Here is a 10,809-nt window from a genome sequence, read left to right as displayed (position 1 = left end):
TACCATGTGATCTCACTCATATTTGTGGAATATTAAAAACCATGGGTTTTGTTCTGGGTGCAGTGGTTTATGCCTGTAATTCCAGTGCTTTGGGAGGCCAAGGCAGGAGGATCACTTGAGATCAGGATTTCGAGACCAGCCTTGGCAACATAGTGAGACCCCGTCTCTTATTTATTTATTTATTTTTCAAATTAGCTAGGAGTGATGGTACACACCTGTACTCCTAGCTATTTGGGAGGCTGAGTCAAAATGATTGCTTGAGCCCAAGAATTTGAGATTACAGTGAGCTATTATCATGCCACTGCATTCCAGCCTGACTGACAGAGCAAGATTCTATCTGCAAAAGCAGAAAAAGAGGCTTTTATGAAATCAAATTCATCAATCTTTTTCTATTGTAGCTTCATTATTTTACATATTTCATAAATTTTGGTTGAAACATAATGTACAGAAAATTGCACATTATTATACATACTGTAAGTACGATGTAATGAATTTTCACTAACTGTATACTTCCATTAACCAGCACCCAGATCAATGAACAGAACAGGACCAATACCCTGGGTGTCCATTTTGTGCTCCCATGCAGTCACTGTCTGCTCCTTTCCACACATAAGATTCTGTTCATTTTGTATGGCTCCATTTGTTAATATAACATTTTAAAAATTCATTTTACCACATTTTCTTTGTGCAGTCTATTATTGATGGGCATTTATGTTGATTCCATATCTTTGTTATTGTGAATAGTGTTGCAATAAACATACATGTGCATGTGTCTTTACAATAGAATGATTTACATTCCTTTGGGTGTATACTCAGTAATGGGATTGTTGGGTCAATGGTATTTCTGTCTTTAGGTCTTTGAGGAATCGCCACACTGTCTTTCACAATGTCCAAAATAATTTACACTCCCACCAACAGTGTATAAGGAATACTATGCAACTATAAAAAAGAACTAGATCATGTTCTTTGCAGGGACATGGATGGAGCTGGAGGCCATTATTCTTAGAAAACTAGCAAAGGAACAGAAAATCATATGCTGGCATGTTCTCACTTACAGGTGGGAGCTAAATGATGAGAACACATGGACACACAGAGGGGAACAACACTCACTGGGTCCTTTTGGAGGGTGAAAGGTGGGAGGAGGGAGAGGATCAGGAAAAATAACTAATGGGTACTAGGCTTAATACCTGTGTGATGAAATAATCTGTACAACAAACCCCCACAACACAAGTTTACCGATGTAACAAACCTGCACTTCCACCCCTGAACGTAAAATGAAAGTTTTAAAAAATTCATTTTAAGGCAAAGAGTAAGTGCAGGATCCAATATTTTTTTCAGGTAACTATCTAGTTGTCCCAACACTATCTTTTCTCTACTGATATGGCATTCCAACTTTATCATATACCAGTTTCTTTTAGATATTTGAACCTATTTCTGAACTCAGTTTTGTTTCATTGATGTGTCTATTTATTTATTAATGGTTTTAAGATGGGGAATGACATAGTCTATATTTCTAAAAGATCACTCTAGTTACTGTGTGGAGAATGGACTGTGAAGAGGAGGAGTGGCAGAGAGCAAGTATGGAGACCATTTACGAGGATGCTGTAGTAATTTAGGTGAGATAAAATAGTGACTTTGACTAGGGAGGTACAGCATGATAAACAGAAGTGGTCAGATGTCAGGTATGGTTTGGGCATTTAATTCATGTATTAGTACCACACAGCTCTTTTAATTTCTGTGTCTTTATAGTATATTTTAATATCTCATAAGGTCAATCCCTCCTCATTACTCTTTTTTTTAAATAGAACTTTCGGGCTTTTCTTGAATGTCCCTTTTTGCTATATGGACTTTAGAATTAGTTTGTCTCATTTCAAAAATTCTACTGGTGTTTTGATTAGTATCAAATTAAACTTATAGACTAATATAAAGAGAAGAATTAACATATGTATAATATGAGTCATCCTATCCAATAATAGGGTATGTATCAAAGGCTTTGTATCCCTTAAAAGTGTATAGAAGATTTTTTCATACAGATCTTTTATGATTCGCAGGTTTTAATTCTGAGTTTTTTTGTAGTTGATATTTGAAATATTTTCTATTATATTTTGATTTTTGTTTTTAATATCTCAAGCACACAAATGCATTAAAAAATCAAGCATTCATGCTTCTACCATCTAGACTTAATGAATATTAAAATGTTTCATATTTAAAAAATTTTTAAAGAATACAACATTTATGGGTAAAATTAAAGTCCCCGACCCATCTCATCAATCTCTTTCCCTCCCTACAGATAACCTGATATTGGCAAGTATCCCCTCCTACATTAATATGCATCCATAAGCATTATATGGTATTTTCTTGTATACTGCTAAATTTTACAGTATCATACTGTACATGTCATTTTGCAACTTTTTCTATTTACTATTTTGGTTTTGGGCCAGGCATGGTGGCTCACACCTGTAATCCCAGCACTTTGAGAGGCCAAGGTGGGTGGATCACTTGAGGTCAGGAGTTCTAGACCAGCCTGGTCAACACAGTGAAATCCTGTCTCTACTAAAAATACAAAAATTAGCTGGTTATGGTGATGCATGCCTGTTATCCCAGCTAGTCAGGAGGCTGGAGGCTGAGGCACAAGAATTGCTTGAACCTGGGAGGTGGAGGTTGCAGTGGACCAACAACTGCACTCCAGCCTGGGCGACAGAGCGAGACCCTTATCTAAAAATAAAAAAAAAATTTTGTCCTTGAAATTTACCTGTGTTTCTACATGTAGTTTTATCTAACTCACTTTAACTGAACAAGAGAATTACTTTGTATGAATATAACACAATTTTTAAAAACCCATTCCACTATCAAGGGACATTTGGCTAGTTTTCAACTTTTTGGTATTGTAAACTATGTTGTAATGAATATCCTTAAATGCACATCTTCAATATTACCAGATGTTGCCAAATTGCTTTCTGAATAACTTCAACAAACTTACTAATTTATTCCACAGATATTTATTTACTCCAAAATATGTGCCAGCCACTATTCTAGGGGCTATGTATGCAACAGTGTCTCAGTCTGTTTGTACTGCTATAAAAGAATACCTGAGACTGGGTAATTTATAAATAACAGAAATTTATCTTCTCACAGTTCTGGAGTCTGGTAACTCTAAGATCAGGGCACTGGAAATGTTCAATTTTCTGGTGAGGGCTGCTTCCAAGATGGAACTTTGTTGCTGCATTCTCCTTGTTAAGGGAACATGACGTTCTCACATGATGGAAGGCAGAAGGGCAGGTGAGCCAAATGATAAATGAAGAATCTTTTCTAAGGACCTTAACCTAATTTACCTAATTACCTCTCAAGGGTCCCACCTCTTAATACCATCACATTGGCCATTAAGTTTCAGCACCTGGATTTTGGAGGGGACACATTCAAACCAGAGCAAACTGAACAAAGTAGACAAAAATCCCTTCCCTCTGGAGATTGCATTGAAGTTGTGAGGAAACAGATAAAACCCCAAATGCCTAAATAAAATATAGAATATGTTATATGGAGATAAGTTAGAAGAAAAATAAGGCAATGAAACGGAATATAGAGTGTTGTGATTGTTAATTTTTTTTTTTTTTTTTTTGAGACGGAGTTTTACTCTTGTTGCCCAGGCTGGAGTGCAATGGTGCGATCTCGGTTCACTGCAATCTCTGCCTCCCAGGTTCAAGCGATTCTCCTGCCTCAGCCTCCAGAGTAGCTGGGGTTACAGGCATATGCCACCACACCTGGCTAATTTTGTATTTTTTAGTAGAGAGGAGGTTTCTCCATGTTGGTCAGGCTGGTCTCAAACTCCCAACCTCAGGTGATCCGCCCGCCTTGGCCTCCCAAAGTGTTGGGATTACAGGCGTGAGCCACCGCGTTTGGCCCGTGATTGTTATTTTTTTAAGTGTCAACTTGGCTATGCTATACTACCCAGTTATTAAATCAAATACTAATCTAGATGTTGCTGGGAAGGTAATTTATAGATGTGGTTAACATGTACAAATCAGTTGACTTGAAGTAAAGGAGATTACCCTCAATAATGTGGGTGGGCCTCATCCAATCACTTGAAGGCCTTAAGAGCAAAAATGATGTTTCCTGTAAGGGAAGGAATTCTGCCTCAAGACTGTAGCATCATCTCCTGCAGAGTTTCTAGTCTGACGGCCTGCCCTGTGGATTTCAGATTTGCCAGCCCCCACAATTGCATGAGCCAATTTTTAAAGACAACTCACTTATAAGTTTTATAAAGACGAAATTAAAAAGATAAATATAATAAAGATAAAATATAAATCATAAATCTTATTTATGAGAGTTATCTTTAAAATAAGATTCTATTTGTACTATTTTTTCTATTTTTCTGAAGAATGCTGACTGACATAGATTTTGTTACCAAGAGTGGTTCTAGAGGAACAGAATCTTAAGGATGGGTTTTCCGAATTGGTTCTGAAGTTTCCGAAATTGCTTCTCTGATCTGATTAGGTTTAAATGCACTAATGACTACTTACAATAGTAAAGAGGACACTGGGGGAAATGAAATAATCAGACTTTTCAGAAATTACTGAACACCAGCTCTGAACTGACATGAATTCCAGGAGACTCAAAATGGCACTGTGGTCCACCAGTCAGATTAGGGGCTTATGGGGGTCAGTTATTTAATGGAGTTTTAACTCACATCTACCTCATAGTGAACCCAGTAGTTTCCTGAACCCATCCTCTGGTAATTTCCCCAGTTCTGGGATATATAATTGGAATAGACACAATCAGCAACTGGTAGAATCCCCACATTGATTCCCTGGCTTGTGGATTGAGGATTATTATGGTAGAAAAGGTGAAGTGGAAGTCACTAGAACTGCCTCTGCTTAGAAAAATATTAAACCAAAAGCAATACTACATTCTTGGAGGGATTGTAGAGATCAGTGCCACCACCGAGGGCTTGAAAAATGCAAGGGTGATGATTCCCACCATATCCCCATTCAACTTACCTATTTGGCCTCTACAGAAAACACAGGGATTTTTTGCTTGCTTCAGCAACACATATACTATAATTGGAACAATACAGAGAAGATCATCATGACCCCTGTGCAAAGATGACATGCAAATTTGTGAAGTATTTCATATTTTTGAGAAATGATAAATGCTTAAGGTGATGGATATGGTGATTACCATGATTCGATCACTATACAATTTATACATTTATGGAAACATCCATCATGTTGTACCCTATAAATATGTATAATTATTATGTGTCAATTTTTTAAAAAGGTGAATCTTGGAGAATGACAGTGGATTTTCAAAAGCTTAACCAGGTAGTGACTCCAGTTGCAGCTGCTGCACCAGATGTGGTTTCATTGCTTGAACAAATTAATATATCTTCTGGTATCTGCTATGTAGCTATTGATTTGGCAAATGCCTTTTTTCTCTATGTCTGTTAGTAAAGACCACCAGAAGAAATTTGCTTAATCTGGCAAAGCTAGCAATACTTTTCTTATCTCTATCAGTTCTCTACCCTATTTCATAATTTAGTTCACAGGGACATTGCTTGACTTCCCCTTCCACAAGACATCGCACTGATTCATTGCATGGATGACATTATGTTGATTGGACCTAGTGAGCAAGCAATAATAACTACTCTAGACTTATTGGTAATACATTTACACATCAGAGGGTGAGAAATACAATTTTTAAAATAAGATAACTTTCACCTCAGTGAAATTTCTATGGCTCCAGTGATGCGGGTAGAAAGATATCCTTTCTATGGTAAAGATTAAGTTCTTGCATTTGGCCTTTTCTACAACCAGAAAAAAATGCATAACACCTGATGGGCCTCTTTAAACTTTTGAGGCAACATATTTCTCATTTGGCTCATTTACTGAGTGACCTAAAAAGTTACTAGTTTTGAGTGGGGCCCAGAACAAGTGAAGTCTCTGCAACTGGTCCAGGCTGCCATGCAAGCTGCTCTGCCACTTGGGCCATATGTTCCAGAAGATTCAATGGTGCTTGAAGTGTCAGTGGCAGATAGAAATGCTTCTTGGAGCCTTTGGCAGGCCGCTGTAGGTGAATTGCAACACATATTCATAGGAATTTGGATCAAAGCTCTGCCATCTTCTGCAGATAACTACTATCCTTTTGAGAAACAGCTTTTGGCTTGCTACTGGGCCTTAGTAGAGACTGAACAATTAACCTTTGGTCACTATGCTACAATGTGACCTGAGCTGTCCTTCATGAACTGAGTATTATCTGAACCACCAAGCCATAAAGTTGGGCATGCACACCAGCACTCAATCACCAAATGGAAATTGTATATAAAGTTGGGCTTGAGCAGGCCCAGAAGGCACATGTAAGCTACATCAAGAAGTGGCCCAAATGCCTATGGCCCCACTCTTAGTATATTACCTCCTCTCTCCCAACCTGCGCCTATTGCCTCATAGGAGTTCTCTGTGATAAGGTGAATGAAGAAGAGGAAAATGAGCCTGGTTTGCAGATGGTTGTGCATGATATGAAGGCACCACCTGCAAGTGGGCAGCTCTGCCACTAGTAACCCTTTTCTGGGATATCCCAGAAAGACAGTGATGAAGGGAAATCCTCACAGTGGGCAGAACATAGAGCACTGCACATTGTACCTTGTTGTTCATTTTTACTTAGAAGGAGAAATGGCCAGAAGTTTGAGTGTATGTTGATTCATGGATGGTGTCCAGTGTTTTAGATGGATGGTCAAGGACTTGGTAGGAACATGATTGGAAAATTGGTGATGAGGAGGTAAGAGAAAAAGATATGTGGGTAGACCTCTATGAATGGGTTAAAAAAAACAAACCCTGAAGATATTTGTGTCCCATGTGAATGCTAACCAAAGAGCGACCTCAGCAGAGCAAGATTTTTTATAATCAAGTGGATAGGATGACCTGTTCTGTGGATAACAGTCAGTCACCTTCCTCAGCTACTTCTGTCATTGCCCAATGGGCTCATTTACAAAGTGGCCATGGTGGTAGGGATATAAATTATTCATGGGATTAGCAACATGGACTTCATTTCACTAAGGTTGACCTGGCTATACCCACTGCTCAGAGTACTCAACCTGCCAGCAGCAAAGACCATCACTGAGTCATTCCCCAGGGTGATCAGCCAGTTATTGATGTCTGGTTGATTATATTCAACCACTTCTATCATAGAAGGGGCAGCATTTTTTCTTACTGGAATAGAAACTTACTCTAAGTATGGATTTACCTTCCTTGCACACAATGATTTTGCCAAAACTACCATCTGTAGACTTACAGAATGCCTTATCCACTGCCATGTTATTCCACATAACATTGCTTCTGATTAAGGAACTCACTTTATACATGAAGTTGCAGCAGTGGGCCCAAGTTCATTGAATTCACTGGCCTTACCATGTTCCCAGCCATCCTGAAGCAACTGGTTTGGTAGAATAATGTAATGGCCTTTTAAAGACTTGGTTATAGCACTAACTACATGGCACCACCTTGCAGGACTGGGGCATGCTCTGTAGGAGGCTATATATGCTCTAAAGAAGTGTCAAATATAAGGTGCTGTTTCCCCTGTAGACAGGATTCACAGGTCCAGGAATCAAGGGCTGAAAACTGGAGTGGGTATTACTTACTATACCATAGTTATCCACTAGCAAAATTTTTGCTTCCTGTCCCCATGAACTTACGCTATGCTGGTCTTGAGGTCTTAGTTCCAGAGGGTGGAATGCTACCACCAGGAGATATAATAATTCAATTGAACTGTAATTTAAGATTGTTATCCTACTACTTTGGGCTTCTTGTGCCTCTAAGTTAACAGGCAACAAAGGGAGTTACTATACTGCTGGCATGATTGATCTTGATTACCAAGGAAAAAGTTTGCAACTTGTTGGGCTCTTACTTCACAATAGAGGTAAGTAAGTATGAGTATGTCTGGAATACAGTAGACCCATTAGAAGATCTCTTAGTGCTACCAGGCCCTGTGATTAAAGTCAGTGGAAAACTACAGCTGGGCATGGTGGCACACATCTGTAGTCCCAGTTACTCAAGAGGCTGAAGCAGGAGGATTGCTTGAGCCAAGGAATTCAAGGCCAGTCTCGGCTACATAGTGAGACTCCCATCTCTAAAAAGCACTACAATAATTCAACTCAACAGGACTACTAATTGCTCAGAACTCTCCGGAATGAAGGTTTGGGTCACCCTACCCCATTCCACCAGGGAAGGAACCATAAGAAGCTGAAATATTTGCTGAGGGCTAAGGGAATATGGAATGGGTAATGGAAGAAGGTTGTTTTAAATACCAGCTACGAGTTGCAGATGACCAGCTGCAGAAACGAGAATTGTAATTATTATTATTATTAGTAGTAGTACTAGTATTTGAGGTGGAGTTTTTGCTCTTGTTGCCCAGGCTGGAGTGCAATAGCACAGTCTTGGCTCACTGCAACCTCTGCCCCCCGGGTTCAAGGGATTCTCCTGCCTCAGCCTCCTGAGTAGCTGAGATTACAGGCATGCACCTCCACGCTCTGCTAATTTTGTATTTTTAGCAGAGATGGAGTTTCTCCATGTTGGTCAGGCTGGCCTCAAACTCCCGACCTCAGGTGATCTGCCCGCCTTGGCCTCCCAAAGTGCTAGGATTACAGGTGTGGGCCACCGCACCCGGCCAAGAATTGTAATTATTATGAGTAGTTCTTCCTTATAATAAGGAGGAAATATAGTATTTTTCTTTGTCATAAATATGCTTGTTTGTGTGTATATTTATGTCAATTTTCATTTCTTCTCTCTCTTGTCTTATCATATAAAATAAAATGTATTAGTAATAGTTAACCTTACATCACAGTATTTAAGTCGCAGGATATCAAGGAGAAGAATGAACATAACCCAAGGACTTTGCATCCTCTCACGGGGAAAGGGTTAGTGCATTTTCAGTTGTACAGAGTTGTAACAGGAGTTGTATCTTGTTAGGTGGAAGTATGACTTTGTAATTATCTTTATTTGGAGATATGTGTATGGGTGCCTAGCTGGTGAGGGGTGGATTGTTACTGTTCATTTTATATGTCATCTTGGGCCAGGCACGGTGGCTTGTGCCTGTAATCCCAGCACTTTGAGAGGCTGAGGTGAGTGGATCATTTGAGGTCAGGAGTTTGAGACCAGCCTGACCAACATGGTGAACCCCCGTCTCTACTAAAATACAAAAATAAGCCGGGCATGGTGGCAGGTGCCTGTAATCTCAGCTACTCGGGAGGCTGAGACAGGAGAATCCCTTGAACCCAGGAGGCGGAGGTTGCAGTGAGTTGAGACTGCACCACTGCGCTCCAGCCTGGGCAACAGAGCGAGACTCCCTCTTGAAAAAAACAATAAAAACAATAAAAAATATGTCAACTTAGCTAGTTTATAGCACTGTTATTTAATCAAACATTGATTTAGGTGTTTCTATGAAGGCATTTTGTGGTTTACATGTACAATAATTTGATTTGAAGTAGAGCCTATGATGGGCTTCATCCAATGAGTCTCAGGCTGTAAGAGCAAATCCTGAAGTTTTTCTGGCAAAAAAATATGTCAAGACTAAAGTGTCACATTCTGCCAAGTTTCTAGCCTGCTGGTTTGCCCTACAGATTTCCAAGTCAAGATTGCTGCATCAACTCCTGCTGGAGTTTTCAGCCTGCCAGCCTGTCCTACAGAATTCAGACTTGCCAGCCCCCACAACTATGTGAGCCAATTCCTTAAAATATATCTTATATATGTCTTTATATATACTTATAAATATATGTATATTTACATATTTATCTCCTATTGGTCTCTTTCGAGAACGCTGACTGATACAAATGTGGAGGGATAATTTTAAATAGGATGGAGAGGAGAGGTAACTTATGAGTACCATTTATATTCCCACCAATAGTTAATGCTTTTTATTTTTACTGTTTTCAAAAAAGTACTTTATTTTTCAAATTATTTTAAAATAAACTTTTCGTTTTGAGATAATGTAGGTTCACATGCAGTTTATTGATCTTTTCAAAGAGCTAGATTTTGGTTTTGGTTTTTAATTTTTTTGATTTCTCATATTATCTTTATTATTTTCTTCCTTCTGCTTGCTTTGGGTTTGTTTTGCTCTTTTTCTGTTTTATAAATTTCTTTTTTAAAGCTTTAAAAAAACTCAGCAGTAAGAATTTTCAAGTTTCTTCAGGGACAATCTTAGATTATTGTTTTGAGATGTTTCCTGTTTCTTTTTTTTTTTTTTAATTTTTATGGGTACATACTAGGTGTGTATATTTATGGGTTACATGAAATATTTTGATACAAGCATGCAACATGTAATGATTACATCAGGGTAAATGGAGTACCCATCCTCTCAAACATTTATCCTTTGTGTTACAAAAAATCTAATTATAACATCATAGTTATTTATAAATGTACAATTAAATTATTTTCTCTATAGTCACCCTGTTATGCTAGCAAAAACTGGGTTTTATTCATTCTTTGTAACTATTTTTTTGTACACATTAACCACCTCCACTTCCTACCCCATGCCCACTACCCTTCTTAGCCTCTGGTAACCATCCTTCTATTCTCTATCTTCATAAGTTCAATTATTTTAATTTTTAGCTCCCACAAATGAGTGAGAACATGTGATCTTTGTCTTTCTGTGCCTGGCTTATTTTACTTAACATAATAATCTTCATTTCCATCCGTGTTGTTGCAGATGACAGGATCTCATTTTTTTTTATGGGTGAATAGTACTCCATTGTGTATATGTACCACATTTTCTTTATCCATTCATCTGTTGATGAAAACTTAGGTTGCTTACAAATCTTGGCTATTG

General features: G+C 38.5%; 1 non-coding gene across 1 annotated transcript; it reads left to right on the top strand.

Annotated features, from left to right (window-relative positions):
- The first annotated feature begins 5,029 nt into the window (after window positions 1-5,029).
- Window positions 5,030-5,134, top strand: LOC112429384 (U6 spliceosomal RNA). The gene has a single exon (XR_003021579.1). It is a non-coding gene; the product is annotated as a U6 spliceosomal RNA (small nuclear RNA).
- The last annotated feature ends 5,675 nt before the right edge of the window (window positions 5,135-10,809 follow it).

Source organism: Macaca nemestrina, chromosome X (genome assembly GCF_043159975.1).
Source record: "Macaca nemestrina isolate mMacNem1 chromosome X, mMacNem.hap1, whole genome shotgun sequence".
NCBI classification, from domain to species: domain Eukaryota; kingdom Metazoa; phylum Chordata; class Mammalia; order Primates; family Cercopithecidae; genus Macaca; species Macaca nemestrina.
Note: the sequence above shows the minus strand (reverse complement) of the source record. Positions and strands in the feature narration are given on the sequence as shown.